Source organism: Ranitomeya imitator, chromosome 2 (assembly GCF_032444005.1).
Source record: "Ranitomeya imitator isolate aRanImi1 chromosome 2, aRanImi1.pri, whole genome shotgun sequence".
NCBI classification, from domain to species: Eukaryota; Metazoa; Chordata; class Amphibia; order Anura; family Dendrobatidae; genus Ranitomeya; species Ranitomeya imitator.
Window position 1 is genome coordinate 335,644,595 of NC_091283.1, and position 17,816 is coordinate 335,662,410.

General features: G+C 49.4%; 1 protein-coding gene across 3 annotated transcripts in view; it reads left to right on the forward strand.

Annotated features, from left to right (window-relative positions):
- Window positions 1-471: 471 nt before the first annotated feature.
- The window catches only part of LOC138663620 (oocyte zinc finger protein XlCOF22-like), a 69,847-nt gene continuing 52,502 nt past the window's right edge, over window positions 472-17,816 (forward strand). Inside the window, exons 1-2 of one of the 3 annotated variants that reach the window (XM_069749892.1) lie at window positions 472-533; window positions 7,073-7,252. The gene's annotated coding sequence lies outside the window, so the exon portion shown is untranslated. Of the gene's footprint in view, window positions 646-6,324; window positions 7,253-17,816 lie in introns of those variants that run through there. The other 2 variants (XM_069749893.1, XM_069749894.1) reach the window with 2 other exon arrangements.

A 17,816-nucleotide genomic window follows, 5' to 3' on the forward strand; every position in this document is an offset into this window, starting at 1 on the left:
CGTACACACCGGGATCCGTACACACGGGGATCCGTACACACGGGGATCCGTACACACGGGGCTCCGTACACACGGGGCTCCGTACACACGGGGATCCGTACACACGGGGATCCGTACACACCGGGATCCGTACACACCGGGATCCGTACACACCGGGATCCGTACACACGGGGATCCGTACACACAAAGCTCTGCTCTGCAAACCCCGCTCCTCTCTGTACAGCTGGTACACATGTGGCTTCTCTCCACCCACACCAGACACACAAACCTCTGCTCTGTACACCTTGTACACACACGACTCCGCTCCTCACACCTCACACACACGGCTCCGCTATAGCCACACTGTAAACCCCTCCTGACCCCACACATAATCTTCCCCTCATCCAGCACCATGACAACCAGCACAGCACAGTCCTGCATACACTAAGGCCCCTGATCATGTGACCCCCTGACTCCTCCCCTCCTGTGACCTCATCACAGGTCCTGTGCGCACAGATCAGCCATATATGTGGAGTGCGGCTCTGCGGGTGGAGGTAAGTGCTGGAGATTCCCCATTATTCTCTATGTGGAGTGCGGCTCTGCGGGTGGAGGTCGGTGCTGGAGGCTCCATTATTCTCTATGTGGAGTGCGGCTCTGTGGGTGGAGGTAAGTGCTGGAGATTCCCCATTATTCTCTATGTGGAGTGCGGCTCTGCGGGTGGAGGTCGGTGCTGGAGGCTCCATTATTCTCTATGTGGAGTGCGGCTCTGTGGGTGGAGGTCGGTGCTGGAGGCTCCATTATTCTCTATGTGGAGTGCGGCTCTGCGGGTGGAGGTCGGTGCTGGAGATTCCCCATTATTCTCTATGTGGAGTGCGGCTCTGCGGGTGGAGGTCGGTGCTGGAGGCCCCATTATTCTCTATGTGGAGTGTGGCTCTGCGGGTGGAGGTTGGTGCTGGTGGCTCCATTATTCTCTATGTGGAGTGTGGCTCTGCGGGTGGAGGTCGGTGCTGGAGGCTCCATTATTCTCTATGTGGAGTGCGGCTCTGCGGGTGGAGGTCGGTGCTGGAGGCTCCATTATTCTCTATGTGGAGTGTGGCTCTGCGGGTGGAGGTCGGTGCTGGAGGCTCCATTATTCTCTATGTGGAGTGTGGCTCTGCGGGTGGAGGTCGGTGCTGGAGGCTCCATTATTCTCTATGTGGAGTGCGGCTCTGCGGGTGGAGGTAGGTGCTGGAGGCTCCATTCTCTATATGGAGTGCGGCTCTGCGGGTGGAGGTAAGTGCTGGAGATTCCCCATTATTCTCTATGTGGAGTGCGGCTCTGCGGGTGGAGGTCGGTGCTGGAGGCCCCATTATTCTCTATGTGGAGTGTGGCTCTGCGGGTGGAGGTTGGTGCTGGTGGCTCCATTATTCTCTATGTGGAGTGTGGCTCTGCGGGTGGAGGTCGGTGCTGGAGGCTCCATTATTCTCTATGTGGAGTGCGGCTCTGCGGGTGGAGGTCGGTGCTGGAGGCTCCATTATTCTCTATGTGAAGTGTGGCTCTGCGGGTGGAGGTCGGTGCTGGAGGCTCCATTATTCTCTATGTGGAGTGCGGCTCTGCAGGTGGAGGTCGGTGCTGGAGGCTCCATTATTCTCTATGTGGAGTGCGGCTCTGCGGGTGGAGGTCGGTGCTGGAGGCTCCATTATTCTCTATGTGGAGTGCGGCTCTGCGGGTGGAGGTCGGTGCTGGAGGCTCCATTATTCTCTATGTGGAGTACGGCTCTGCAGGTGGAGGTCGGTGCTGGAGGCTCCATTATTCTCTATGTGGAGTGCGGCTCTGCGGGTGGAGGTCGGTGCTGGAGGCTCCATTATTCTCTATGTGGAGTGCGGCTCTGCGGGTGGAGGTCGGTGCTGGAGGCTCCATTATTCTCTATGTGGAGTGCGGCTCTGCGGGTGGAGGCCGGTGCTGGAGGCTCCATTATTCTCTATGTGGAGTGCGGCTCTGCGGGTGGAGGTCGGTGCTGGAGGCTCCATTCTCTATGTGGAGTGCGGCTCTGCGGGTGGAGGTCGGTGCTGGAGGCTCCATTATTCTCTATGTGGAGTGCGGCTCTGCGGGTGGAGGTCGGTGCTGGAGGCTCCATTATTCTCTATGTGGAGGGCGGCTCTGCGGGTGGAGGTCGGTGCTGGAGGCTCCATTATTCTCTATGTGGAGTGCGGCTCTGCGGGTGGAGGTCGGTGCTGGAGGCTCCATTATTCTCTATGTGGAGGGCGGCTCTGCGGGTGGAGGTCGGTGCTGGAGGCTCCATTATTCTCTATGTGGAGTGCGGCTCTGCGGGTGGAGGTCGGTGCTGGAGGCTCCATTATTCTCTATGTGGAGTGTGGGTGGAGGTCGGTGCTGGAGGCTCCATTATTCTCTATGTGGAGTGCGGCTCTGCGGGTGGAGGTCGGTGCTGGAGGCTCCATTATTCTCTATGTGGAGGTCGGTGCTGGAGGCTCCATTATTCTCTATGTGGAGTGCGGCTCTGCGGGTGGAGGTCGGTGCTGGAGGCTCCATTATTCTCTATGTGGAGTGCGGCTCTGCGGGTGGAGGTTGGTGCTGTAGGCTCCATTATTCTCTATGTGGAGTGCGGCTCTGCGGGTGGAGGTCGGTGCTGGAGGCTCCATTATTCTCTATGTGGAGTGTGGCTCTGCGGGTGGAGGTCGGTGCTGGAGGCTCCATTATTCTCTATGTGGAGTGTGGCTCTGCGGGTGGAGGTCGGTGCTGGAGCAGAGGCGTAGCTAGAGCTTTTGCCGCCCGGGGCTGTTCCCGAGTTTGGCGCCCCCCCCCCCCATCCCCCCCCCCCCCCATCCCCCCCCCATCCCCCCCCCAGCTCAATACACACAAAGGTTACCAAAAATGGTTTTCCTGTTTTGTAGAACTTAAACTGGGCCTAATGGTGTCACCCCCACATGCCACACCTGTGACTTAATACCACCACACCATGACCAGGCCACATAGTGACCGAATAATACTACATACAAGGGACAAATACCACCGCACCATTTCCAGACCACATATTACCACCACATAGTGACTGAATACTACAATACTGATCAGTAATAAAAAAAAAAACCACAATACTATCACCATAAGTGCCAGTATTCACAGGAGATCTGTACTTAGTATGCAGTGTCTGTGTAGAGGTAATACAGAGATCACTGGTGACATTATACACAGGACCTCTATATAGTATACAGTGTATAGTGTCAGTGTATAGGTAACACTGACTCACCAGTGACGTCTCTAGGTGAAGTCCTTCATCTTTTATCCAGCACAGACCGCCATCATTCCTTCCAGCCAGGACTCGTTTCTGCAGGAAATAACACAGTTATCTCGAGCTCCGCTTGCAGAACACATTACTTAATTTTTCACAACTTCTACATTACATCACATGAAGAAAAAAAGGTGATATAGTGTCACTCTGCACAGTAACAGGACCGCCCCCCCATTTAAAACAGTATACTCAAAAAATAAAATAAATACATCACTGCAGTAACAATATCCCTTAATTATCCCCTATGGTAATAATATTCCCCACCCTGGCCCCGTTTATCTCATTCCTGGCTCCAGCCATATGTTCTCGCATCCTGCCCTCATGAGTATCCATTCTACCCCATATGATCTCCCCATCCTGCCCCACCAGCCTCCATCGTATCCGTCCTGCCCCATGATCCAATCCTGCCCTGTGTCTCCAATCATGCCCCGTGTCTACATTCTGCCCATGCCTCAAGTCCTGCCCCCAGTGTGTCCAGCATATTACCCCCATGTTGTCCAGCAATCTGCCCCAGTGTGTCCAGCATATTACCCCCATGTTGTCCAGCAATCTGCCCCAGTGTGTCCAGCATATTACCCCCAGTGTGTCCAGCAATCTGCCCCAGTATGTCCAGCATATTACCCTCAGTGTGTCCAGCAATCTGCCCTCAGTGTGTCCAGCAATCTGCCCCAGTGTCCAGCCTTTCCCCAGTGTGTCCAGCAGTCTGCCCCAGTGTGTCCAGCATATTACCCCCAGTGTCCAGCATTGCCCCAGTGTGTCCAGTATATTACCCCCAGTGTGTCCAGCAATCTGCCCCAGTGTCCAGCATTGCCCCAGTGTGTCCAGAAGTCTGCCCCAGGGTCTCCAGCATTGCCTCAATGTGTCCAGAAATCTGCCCCAGGGTCTCCAGTATTGCCCCAGTGTGTCCAGCAATCTGCCCCAGTATGTCCAGCATATTACCCCCAGTGTGTCCAGCAATCTGCCCTCAGTGTGTCCAGCAATCTGCCCCAGTGTCCAGCCTTTCCCCAGTGTGTCCAGCAGTCTGCCCCAGTGTGTCCAGTATATTACCCCCAGTGTGTCCAGCAATCTGCCCCAGTGTCCAGCATTGCCCCAGTGTGTCCAGAAGTCTGCCCCAGGGTCTCCAGCATTGCCTCAATGTGTCCAGAAATCTGCCCCAGGGTCTCCAGTATTGCCCCAGTGTGTCCAGCAATCTGCCCCAGGGTCTCCTGTATTGCCCCAGTGTGTCCAGCAATCTGCCCCATGGTCTCCTGTATTGCCCCAGTGTGTCCAGCAATCTGCCCCATGGTCTCCAGTATTGCCCCAGTATGTCCAGAAGTCTGCCCCAGGGTCTCCAGCATTGCCTCAATGTGTCCTGAAATCTGCCCCATGGTCTCCAGTATTCAGTGTGTCCAGCATTCTGCCCCATAGTCTCCTGTACTGCCCCAGTGTGTCCAGCATTCTGCCCCATGGTCTCCAGTATTGCCCCAGTGTGTCCAGCAATCTGCCCCATGGTCTCCTGTATTGCCCCAGTGTGTCCAGCATTCTGCCCCATGGTCTCCAGTATTGCCCTGGTGTGTCCAGTATATTACCCCCAGTGTGTCCAGCAATCTGCCCCAGTGTCCAGCATTGCCCCAGTGTGTCCAGAAGTCTGCCCCATGGTCTCCTGTATTGCCCCAGTGTGTCCAGCAATCTGCCCCATAGTCTCCTGTATTGCCCCAGTGTGTCCAGCAATCTGCCCCAGGGTCTCCAGCATTGCCTCAATGTGTCCAGAAATCTGCCCCATGGTCTCCTGTATTGCCCCAGTGTGTCCAGCAATCTGCCCCATAGTCTCCTGTATTGCCCCAGTGTGTCCAGCAATCTGCCCCATGGTCTCCTGTATTGCCCCAGTGTGTCCAGCATTCTGCCCCATGGTCTCCAGTACTGCCCCAGTGTGTCCAGCAATCTGCCCCATGGTCTCCAGCATTGCCCCAGCCCCAGACAGTCAGACATAAAGAAAAAAAAAAAAAAAGTAAAATCCTCACCTCTCCCGTTCCCAGCGCAGGTCCGGTGCAGTCAGCGTCTCTCCGGCTCTGCGACGCTCAGGACAGAGAGGCAGAGCGGCGCGCACAGTAGTGACGTCATCGCGCCCTCTGCTCTGAGACGTCGCAGAGTCAGAGGACGCTGAAGCCGCAGGAACCAGGAGAGGTGAGTATAGAGCAGGGGGCGGGGGCGGGGGCGGGACCCGGGGGTGGGGGGAGCTGGCCCTGGTCGTGGCGGCGGACGGCGCCGCCCGAAGATTTAAAGGGGCGTCTTTTTTTTTTTTTTTTTTTTTTTATCTTCTTCTCCTGCAGCGCCGGCCGCCCCCAGCATTGTGCCGCCCTGGGCGGACCGCCCCCCCCGCACCCCCCTTCCTACGCCACTGTGCTGGAGGCTCCATTATTCTCTATGTGGAGTGCAACTCTGCGGGTGGAGGTCGGTGCTGGAGGCTCCATTATTCTCTATGTGGAGTGCGGCTCTGCGGGTGGAGGTTGGTGCTGTAGGCTCCATTATTCTCTATGTGGAGTGTGGCTCTGCGGGTGGAGGTCGGTGCTGGAGGCTCCATTATTCTCTATGTGGAGTGCAACTCTGCGGGTGGAGGTCGGTGCTGGAGGTTCCATTATTCTCTATGTGGAGTGTGGGTGGAGGTCGGTGCTGGAGGCTCCATTATTCTCTATGTGGAGTGCGGCTCTGCGGGTGGAGGTCGGTGCTGGAGGCTCCATTATTCTCTATGTGGAGTGCGGCTCTGGGGGTGGAGGTCGGTGCTGGAGGCCCCATAATTCTCTATGTGGAGTGCGGCTCTGCGGGTGGAGGTCGGTACTGGTGGCTCCATTATTCTCTATGTGGAGTGCGGCTCTGCGGGTGGAGGTCGGTGCTGGAGGCTCCATTATTCTCTAGGTGGAGTGCGGCTCTGGGGGTGGAGGTCGGTGCTGGAGGCCCCATTATTCTCTATGTGGAGTGCGGCTCTGCGGGTGGAGGTCGGTGCTGGAGGCTCCATTATTCTCTATGTGGAGTGCGGCTCTGGGGGTGGAGGTCGGTGCTGGAGGCCCCATTATTCTCTATGTGGAGTGCGGCTCTGCGGGTGGAGGTCGGTGCTGGAGGCTCCATTATTCTCTATGTGGAGTGCGGCTCTGCGGGTGGAGGTCGGTGCTGGAGGCTCCATTATTCTCTATGTGGAGTGCGGCTCTGCGGGTGGAGGTCGGTGCTGGAGGCTCCATTATTCTCTATGTGGAGTGCGGCTCTGGGGGTGGAGGTCGGTGCTGGAGGCCCCTTTATTCTCTGTGTGGAGTGCGGCTCTGCAGGTGGAGGGATGTGGATATTCCCCATTAGGCTACTTTCACACTAGCGTCGTGCACTGCATGTCACATGCGTCGTTTTGTAGAAAAAACGCATCCTGCAAAAGTGCTTGCAGGATGCGTTTTTTCTCCATTGACTAACATTAGCATCGCATCGTGCGACGGTTGCGCCGTTGTGGCGGACTGTCGGCAGCAAAAAACGTTACATGTAATGTTTTTTGCAGCGTTGTGTCCGCCATTTCCGACCGCGCATGCGCGGCCGGAACTCCGCCCGCACCTCCCGCAACTCACAATGGGGCAGCGGATGCGCTGGAAAAATGCATCCACTGCCCCCGTTGTGCGACGCATTCACTGCTAGCGTCAGTACGTCGGCCCGACGCACTGTGACGGGCCGAGTACGACGCTAGTGTAAAAGTAGCCTTACTGGTGCATTAATACTAGGAATATATTGCACAGGGGATATCTCAGCCAATTCCCTGGAAACACAGAATTAGAAATGATTCTTTCTCCGCAGTTTCTATAGGACTTAATACATTCCTGATTCCGGAGAGTAATAGAAATACGGGAGAAAACAGGAAGAAAGTTCCGAGAAGAAGCTTCATAGAAAGACATTGAAGTTACAGACGCCATTTAACCCTTTGGGAGACAGTGATTCCAGCACTTTACAGAGTAAATCCCACCATAACTGTAGCAGGTAAAGACCCCAATACCCACAGGTGTCCCCTCTAATTGGGGGGAAACTATCACCTCTAATCCACGGACAGTTCTGACAAACACAGTAAAGTGCCCCTTTATGGAGGTGACAGAAAGTCTGTTTAGTCACTTTAGCTTCATAGTATCAGCTCTAATCCAATGGGGAGAGAGCGATTTATCCTGAAGAGTCACAGATTGTGGGGGTGTTTATAAAATGTTATATTTAGGGGGTTTTGTGTTGTCTCCTTATAAGACTAAAAATAAGAATAGTGGCAGGTGCACCACTAGAATATAAGCAAGTATATAATGAGGTAACAGGGTGCTACATTAGGCATGAAAGCAGCAAATATAATCAAAGAAGAAAAAGAGCCAAAAAGAACGTGCACACCTGCTACAAAATATATAGCAAAATATAGAATAAATTTTATTACAAGCAACGACACCATACAATTATGAAATCAATTAAAAAACTGTACCAAAGTACACAACACCCCCATATAACAGCCTAGGCAGGAAATACGAAATCTGCAAAAAACACGCTAAATATACTGTACTAATAAACACCTTGTTCACAAGAAATACAATATGAGGTAACATGAATGTTTATAACAAAAGATACACAGACCAAGCCCTCTAAAAAACACACACACACACTATAGGCGTCCCTATATCTGTCCTAAATGAAAACAAATAAAAGGGCATATACCGTGTACATATATATAATATGCTGGTGGCCCTGAAAGGGTGAAAGGAATGCTGCAAATGAGTTAAATTTACTCGGACTCCCATGACAGCACGACGACGAGAGAGGGGATCCGCCCATTAGGAACAGGAAACCTACAGATACAAAAGGGCGGCACCTCTCCCTTGCCTCAGTTGGTTTCCTGTTCCTGAAGGGGACGGATGCCTACAGAAGGAGCCCAGGCCGGCCGGCCGAATACGGTAGCGGGGGGGTCTCCTACCTCGGCCGGTGCGGAGATCCCTGGAGACGCCACGGTGGTCCTTGCTGGATTTCACGGCGGTGGCGTTCGCAGCAGGGAGCGGAGTCCGGAGGATTTCCTGCCTCCATCAGCGTCGGCGCAGGTAAGTATTCCCATTGGTGGTGCAGCGGTATGGTGGGGCTGCGGGTGCCGGGCTCAGGCGTGTGGGTGAGCTCCCGAAGCGCTGCGCTCCATCGGCGGCATCCTGCACCGCTCTCAGCGCGTGCTGGAGCGTTTCCGGGTGCAGTGACGTAAGGGGGCGGGGTTAGCGGCCGCTTCCGGGTCGCCGGACGTCTGCGCATGCGCAGTCGTTCCAAGATGGCGGCGCCCATCGCGTCTGAGTGCCGGTTTTGACCGCAAGATCTCCTGCCCTCTGCTGTATCCTGGACCAATAGGGACAGCGCTGGCCCATCTGCTGACCGGATCCAAGGGGTATTTATGCAGGTGGAGATGTTAGATCCCTGCTTTTGGTCGCATTTCGTCATGGAGAGTGGTGGTGAGCAGCAGCTGCCAGACGAGGTACGTCAGAAGCCCAAACAGAAAGATAGAGGCGACCAGCCCAGTCGTAAGAGCTCTTCCGAACAAGGATCCAGAGCTTCGACTAACAAAGAACCCCCTCGGATTCCGGTACTTTACTTCGGCGCACGGGTAAGTGATCTACGTGAAAGTTCACTCTGACGCGGGCCCCTTATACTTTATCATTCCAGGGGAAGAAGAGTACGGGAAAATCAAAACATAAGGAGTGTGCCCTCTGTGGAGTCCCTCTACCTGACTCTTGTTCAAAAAAATTATGTGCCCCCTGTATACAGCAGACGGTGAGGTCTACAGGAGTGGGTTGGTGGTAGTGACATTAGGTCAGATATTAGTTATCTCCTATATTGTCCTCCCCTAGGTAGCAGAAGAGTCCATAACTCCGGCAAACCTGAGGGAAATGATCCGGCTGGAAGTAAGTGAATCACTACGGTCCCTATCCCAAGCGGAAGGCTCAAAGCATAGGACTCTCTTGGACTCTAATTCTTCAGAGGAAGAAAGAGAGGAAAATGCCTATCTCTCCAGTCCTCTCTCCTCTTCATCAGATGAGGAGTCAGGACGATTCTGTCTACCCTTGGATAAAATTGACAAGGTTGTCAAATCAGTTAGAGGCACGATGGGTATAGAGGAACCTAAATCACAATCCTCGAAACAGGAGTTGATGTTTAGCGGACTTGATCGTAAAAAACATAGATCTTTCCCGGTAAACGAGAAGATTCAGGACTTGATCCTTAGAGAATGGAAGAAACCGGAAAAAAAGGGGGCCTTACCACCGGCATTAAAACGCAGGTATCCCTTTGACGATCCGGTTGTGGATACATGGGATAAAGCTCCTAAATTGGACGCGGCTGTAGCAAAAGCGTCAAAGAAAGCCTCATTACCCTTTGAGGATATGGGGACCCTCAAGGATCCTCTGGACAGGAAGGCAGATATCTTCCTTAAAGGTACCTGGGAGATGGCGGCTGGATCTCTCAGACCAGCCGTGGCGGCAACATGTACAGCCAGATCATTAATGGTCTGGCTAGATCAGTTAGTCTCAGCTTAAGGACGGTGCATCCAGAGACACTATTCTGAAGGCTCTACCAACAATCCAGAATGCTGCAGCCTTCCTATCGGACGCATCCGTGGACTCGGTTAGAATGGCGGCTAGAGCGGCAGGACTATCTAACGCGGCTCGCAGGGCCTTGTGGCTGAAATGCTGGTCAGGTGACATTCAGTCTAGAACTAAGCTCTGCGCCATTCCGTGTGAAGGACAATACCTCTTCAGTCCAACTGTGGACGAGTTGTTGGAAAAAGCAGGGGATGACAAAAAGAAATTCCCCAATCTATATTCATCTTACCGCCGACCCTTCAATCGAAGGAGATTTGGTCGCGGGAAGAAACGCGGGTCCTCTCCCACTAGAGAAAGTTTCAGATGGGAAGACAGACGTGGTAGAGGTACGGGCTATATGTTTTGCCGTTCCTCAAAGGATCAGAAAAAACCGGACCAATGACTAGCGATCCCTGTGGGGGGTAGACTGTCAGCATTTTCCTCAGCTTGGCTTGACATTACAAACAGTAAATGGGTCAGAGGCATCATTACTGAAGGTCTAAAACTGGACTTCAATCACTGGCCTCGTGAAAAATTTAAATTAACCCCTTTACGTTCCTCCCCCCTTGAGCAAGCAGCTCTGGAAGCAGAGGTTATGAACTTATGTTCCAAGAACGTGCTGATTGAAATTCCGGAATCAGAAAGAGGAAGGAGATTTTATTCTCCTCTTTTTCTGATTAAGAAACCAGACGAATCTTTTAGAACGATCATTAATCTCAAATGTCTTAATGAGTTCCTGGTCAATGAATCATTTAAAATGGAAACAATCAATTCAGCAATAAAAATGTTGTTTAATCACTGTTTCATGGTAGTTGTAGATCTAAAAGATGCATACTATCATGTTCCAATACATGAACACTTCCAGAGATTCCTGAGAGTAGCTGTGTCAATGGGGGGCCAGATTCGCCATTTCCAGTTCAGAGCTCTTCCCTTCGGCTTATCAGCAGCTCCTAGGGTGTTTACAAAGTTAGTGGCCGAAGTCATGGCGCACTTACGAGAGTCTGACATCCTAATTATTCCCTACTTGGATGACTTTCTTATAGTAGGGAGCTCTGCAGACCATTGCCTTTCTCAGCTAGAGACAGCCACATCCAAACTTGAGCATCTGGGGTGGATCGTAAATTATGAAAAATCTCGTTTACAGCCCCAGAAAATACAAAGATTTTTGGGACTATTGTTAAACTCAGAATCCCAACAGTGTTGTCTTCCACCCGACAAGTTGTTACATATCCAACAACAGGTGTCTAGGGCATCCATGACCCTTAGACAGGCTATGTCACTATTGGGTTCCTTAACCTCTTGCATTCCCGCTGTCCGTTGGGCCCAGTTCCACACCAGACCGTTACAATCCAAGGTGCTGGTTAATGACAGAATCTTACGGGGGTCCCTGCAGAGTCAGATTACCTTGAGTCCAAAAGCACTCACATCTCTTAAGTGGTGGCTAGTCAGTGAAAATTTATCGGCGGGAGTTCCCTGGGTGTCTCAGGTAACACGGGTGGTAACAACAGATGCTAGCCCTTCGGGTTGGGGAGCACACATGGATGACATGATGGTTCAGGGTCTATGGTCCCCTCCCCTAACATCAGCCTCCTCCAACCAGAAAGAGTTAATGGCAGTAGAGCTTTCGGTGAAAAAATTCCTCATATATCTGCAGGGTCATCATGTCAAGATCCTATCGGACAACCAGGTGGCAGTCGCATACATAAATCATCAGGGTGGAACTCATTCCGAGTCACTGATGAGAGTGGCGGATCGTCTGTTCCAGACAGCAGAAAATCACTTCTTATCCCTAACCGCTCTACACATAAGAGGAAAAGAAAACATCAAGGCGGACTTTCTAAGCCGCAACACCTTGAGGCAAGGGGAGTGGTCCCTAAACAATTGCGTGTTCGATCAGATCGTCCACAAATGGGGACATCCAGAAGTAGATTTATTTGCTACCAGGGACAACCGGAAGACAACAAAATTTTGTTCCCTAAATCCCAGGGAAAATCCTCTGACGGTAGACGCCTTTCTGATCAAATGGGATTTTCAACTGGCGTATGCATTTCCTCCACTAGGCCTGTTACCCTTAGTAGTCAGGAAGATAAGAGAAGATCGAGCCAGAGTTATATTGATTGCCCCATTCTGGCCCAGAAGGGCCTGGTTCACTTGGCTCAGGATCATGTCAGTGGAGGACCCCTGGGTACTTCCGGACATTCCAGATCTGCTCTACCAGGGTCCGATCAGCCATCCTCAAGTAAAGAATCTCCATTTAACGGCATGGATTTTGAAAGGGCGTTGCTAAAAAGCAAAGGGTTCTCCCCGAGTCTAACTGAGACCCTTATGAAAAGTAGAAAGCAAATAACCACAACAATTTACACTAGAACCTGGCGGAAATTTCTGGCCTCTTCTGATTTTAATTTAGAAGAGGGATTACCTATAAAACAAATCTTAGAATTTCTGCAGAGAGGCTTCGAGCTAGATCTATCCACTAGTACTCTAAGGGTACAGGTCTCGGCCCTACGGGCTCTATTTTCATGTAACATCGCCAATAATTATTGGATCTCAAGGTTCATTAAAGCATCTATTAGATCTAGACCCATACATAAAGATAGATCTATGCCTTGGGATCTCAACCTAGTACTGTCAGCATTGACTAGAGAGCCGTTTGAACCTTTACAATCAGCTTCAATTAAGGCCCTATCTCTTAAGACAGCTTTTCTTGTGGCAATTACATCTGCCCGTAGAGTGGGGGACATACAAGCGCTCTCCAGGCTTGCCCCTTATACAGAGTTTCTACCGGATAGAGTAGTCCTCAGACCGGACCCAGCCTATTTACCAAATGTGTCATCATGGTTTCACAGGACACAGGAGATAGTTTTACCATCCTTCCTTCTTAATCCCTCCAACCCTAAAGAAGAACTACTCCATACATTAGATGTTAGGAGATGCCTGCTAGAATACATCTCTATTACTGACACATGGAAGAAAGATGATGTGTTATTTTTATCTTTCCAAAACCCTAGGAAGGGACTCAGGGTATCAAAGTACACACTAGCAAAGTGGATTAGGGAGGCTATCTCTTTGGCTTATACTGCAGGTGGGGGTCCGGTTCCGCAGAATCTGAGGGCGCATTCCACCAGGGCCATGGCTACATCCTGGGTGGAAAAATCTGGAGTATCAATCGACCAGATATGTAAGGCGGCCACATGGTCATCCCCGTCCACCTTCTTTAAACACTATAGGTTGGATTTGGGGGCTTCCTCTGATCTCACATTCGGGTTAAGGGTGCTACAGGCCATAGTCCCTCCCTAAGGAAGCTTACATCTCTGTAATTCTCTCGTCGTGCTGTCATGGGAGTCTGAGTAAAGCATTAAGCTACTTACTGGTAGCGGCATTTCTCGGAGGCCCATGACAGCACCCTTAGTTCCCTCCCTATTCACTGGGGGTTGCACTTCCTATAAATGTATATATTTCACAATACGATACCAGTTCCAATAGATGTCTGATATTTTGTATATAATCTGTATATAGTGTATATTTTTGTGTACCACTAACCGCGGTAGTCCTCTCAAGACTCTGAAATACAACTGAGGCAAGGGAGAGGTGCCGCCCTTTTGTATCTGTAGGTTTCCTGTTCCTAATGGGCGGATCCCCTCTCTCGTCGTCGTGCTGTCATGGGCCTCCGAGAAATGCCGCTACCAGTAAGTAGCTTAATGCTTTCGCAAAGTACGAGCCTGAAAATAAACCCTGGGAACCACAGAGAGTAGAGAGAAGCTCAAGTAAATCAGGCAATAAATACAACCTGGAGCCCGGTCATGTATCTGGCTATGGACGCAGCACACTGGCAAAGTATGTCCTCATTATATTTATATATATATATATATATATATATATATATATACACTTGCTTAAGTGTACCACTTTCCCTGACTAAGCTGCCCTTCAGCAGCGATACGCGTGGGATCTTCCCACACCCCACATTTTGGCGCTGATATGCCTGAGTGTTTTGTGGACTGTTTTCCTTGCTGCTTTCACTTTTCAGCATTGCACAGTGTTTCCTGCTCTCTCTGTGGTCCACATTTCTTTGCCAGATACATGACCGGGCTCCAGGTTGTATTCATTGCCGGATTTACTTGAGCTTCTCTCTACTCTCTGTGGTTCCCAGGGTTTATTTGCAGGCTCGTACTTTGCGAGATTTTACTCATTTGCAGCATTCCTTTCACCCTTTCAGGGCCACCAGCATATTATATATATGTACACGCTATATGCCCTTTCATTTGTTTTCATTTAGGACGCATATAGGGACACCTATAGTGTGTGTGTGTGTGTTTTTTTTAGAGGGCTTGGTCTGTGTATCTTTGTTATAAACGTTCATGTTGGTATACCTCATATTGTATTTCTTGTGAACAAGGTGTTTATTAGTACAGTATATTTGGCGTGTTTTTTTGCAGATTTCGTATTTCCTGCATAGGCTGTTATATGGGGGTGTTGTGTACTTTGGTACAGTTTTTTAATTGATTTTATATTTGTATGGTGTCTTTGCTTGTAATAAAATGTATTCTATATTTTTTACTATATATTTTGTCTCTTTATAAGAATCACAATGGTTTTGTTATTTTCCGCTGATAGATACAAAGGACCCAACTATGAAAGACGGGAACCAAGGAAACATGTATTACTCTCGTAGTGCAGGGCCCCCACACCGTATAATGTTCCCCCAATACCTCCATTTTATTTTTGTGTTTTTCACTTAATATACAGAAGTCAAAGCGAAAATGCTGAAAAGCTCATCATATCCATAGGAAACAATACTGTACATGGAGAATTTGACATCACATAACTCCTGTTTTGTTGTTTTTACAAAAAATCTCTTATAAAAGCCTCAAACTTCTGTGTGTGAATCAGACCTGAGATCTAACTTGATAGAAGATTACAGTGCGGGGAAGACGGGAAACCTTCATATAGACGGCCGGTGGTGATGGAGTCAGTGATGGACTCTGGACAAATATGTCTCTAGAGCCGTAGTAGAAGATGAAGATGTCATCCTCATCATGAAGTAGTTATTTCTCCTGTCACGTGTAATGAATATCTCCTGCAGTATTGCTAATGCCGATTCCAGTGTCGGTAAATGAGATGAGAATTAGCGTTATGGAAGATGAGTCTATGAGGAACGTATTCAGCTGCCGACTCCGAGGAAGAAACTGCTTGTTGTCTGTGACCTAAATATATAGGTTTTATTAGTAGATGTCAGGGAAGAAAACAGTACGTTGTAAAACATAAAAAAAATACCATTGCTGCTTGGGTCCCCGCCAGTCTCTGCATTTCCTGGTTAGTGCTAACAAACTTGTGATTCCGGCAATGAAGAGAAAATTGTGGCGCTGCACAGCCTGTGAATAAGATACTGATAAAACACAGTCAATTGTGGGTGTTTAGACTTCAGTAGCTGGAGGTGCTCGCATGAGGAAAAACAGGCATTCCAATATGAATACAACGAAGAAAAAAATGCGGCAGCACTCACCAGATGGCGTGGTTCAATCCTTTATTGGAGATATAAAATCCATAGTAGCGTGTTCACGGCTCGGGGGAGTGCGGACATAGTGGAAGTGAGCAGGGAAAGACAACAGCTGTTTCGCGCTATACCAGCGCTTCTACAGGTCTAGCAAACTGGGAAGTGACGCCGGCAGAAGTAGGTGAGTCACAAATGGACCCTCCCACTCAAACCACACACACGTGACCCAGTATTGCCAGGTACACCTTGTGCAAAGACAGACAAACATGAATAAATGAATTACATCATGTTACAAACCACATTTACAATAAAAACCAAAAGTACAGAGGACCCCTGGACAATATTAATAAAAGGGCCAACTAGTGAAAAATCATCGTTCCCTATAGAACAGTCTAAGAGTGGATCCAAATTGATTATAAGCATTACAAAAAACAACTTGAATGGAAAGAAACATCCTTCTCCTGAATAGCCTAATTTCAACAAACATCCCATAAAGATGCATCACAGGGACGTTATTCATTTAGTAGCGGACATTTATATTTATCTGCTTATAAGAAAACAAAAAAGGCAAAGCAAACAAAGCAAAACAGGCGAAAAAGCAAAAAAATTCATCACAAAAAGCAGCAAGAAAGGCAAAGAAAGAGGGGAAAAAAACACATTAGGATGGAATAAATGGCACCGGTCATAAAAACACAGTCATGTCAGTCCTCTCATTGAAACCGGCAGCGCCTGCTGCTTGTGTCTGTAGAATCCACCACGCCTCACGAGAAGTCTATGAAGATCACCACCTCGTGCGGGTAATCTAACCCTCTCTATCCCTGCAAACGTGAGGACATCAGACCTGCCATCATGTGTATCCTTAATATGATTAATAAGTCGAGGTACCCCCTTTCCTGTACGAATAGACCTAAGATGCTCTCTAAAACGTACAAACATCTGGTGTTTAGTTTTTCCCACATAAAATCTCCTGCAGGGACAGAAAACGGCGTAAACGACATAGTCTGTCCTGCATGAGATAAACTGCTGAACTGTGTGTTGTACCGGACCCACATTAAAGGGACTCTGTCACCTGAATTTGGCGGGACTGGTTTTGGGTCATATGGGCGGAGTTTTCGGGTGTTTGATTCACCCTTTCCTTACCCGCTGGCTGCATGCTGGCTGCAATATTGGATTGAAGTTCTTTCTCTGTCCTCCATAGTACACGCCTGCGCAAGGCAATCTTGCCTTGTGCAGTCGTGTACTATGGAGGACAGAGAATGAACTTCAATCCAATATTGCAGCCAGCATGCAGCCAGCGGGTAAGGAAAGGGTGAATCAAACACCCAAAAACTCCGCCTATATGACCCAAAACCAGTCCCGCCAAATTCAGGTGACAGGTTCCCTTTAAGAAATCGCCCAGTAATGTGACAACTGCAAAAATTGCAATGGCCACAACGAAAATTGCCTTTAGGAGGCAATTACTCCAACCAATTTGACCGTGTATTCGACAACCGATTATGGACCAAAACATCTCTGATCCGAGTACTCCTTCTATTCGAGATCAGAGGGCCCCCTGCAGCCCTCCCTGCAAGATCCTTATCTCGTTCTAGAATATGCCAATGTCTACGGAAAGAGGCTCGTAATGCTTGATCTAGTGGGCCATACCTAAAGCAAAAATTAAACCGTGGTTCATTAGTTTTTTTATTATTACAAGCTTGTGGGCCCTCCTGTAACCGGCTCTATTAATTAGGTCTATTCGTACAGGAAAGGGGGTACCTCGACTTATTAATCATATTAAGGATACACATGATGGCAGGTCTGATGTCCTCACGTTTGCGGGGATAGAGAGGGTTAGATTACCCGCACGAGGTGGTGATCTTCATAGACTTCTCGTGAGGCGTGGTGGATTCTACAGACACAAGCAGCAGGCGCTGCCGGTTTCAATGAGAGGACTGACATGACTGTGTTTTTATGATGGGTGCCGTTTATTCCATCCTAATGTGTTTTTTTCCCCTCTTTCTTTGCCTTTCTTGCTGCTTTTTGTGATGAATTTTTTTGCTTTTTCGCCTGTTTTGCTTTGTTTGCTTTGCCTTTTTTGTTTTCTTATAAGCAGATAAATATAAATGTCCGCTACTAAATGAATAACGTCCCTGTGATGCATCTTTATGGGATGTTTGTTGAAATTAGGCTATTCAGGAGAAGGATGTTTCTTTGCATTCAAGTTGTTTTTTGTAATGCTTATAATCAATTTGGATCCACTCTTAGACTGTTCTATAGGGAACGATGATTTTTCACTAGTTGGCCCTTTTATTAATATTGTCCAGGGGTCCTCTGTACTTTTGGTTTTTATTGTAAATGTGGTTTGTAACATGATGTAATTCATTTATTCATGTTTGTCTGTCTTTGCACAAGGTGTACCTGGCAATACTGGGTCACGTGTGTGTGGTGTGAGTGGGAGGGTCCATTTGTGACTCACCTACTTCTGCCGGCG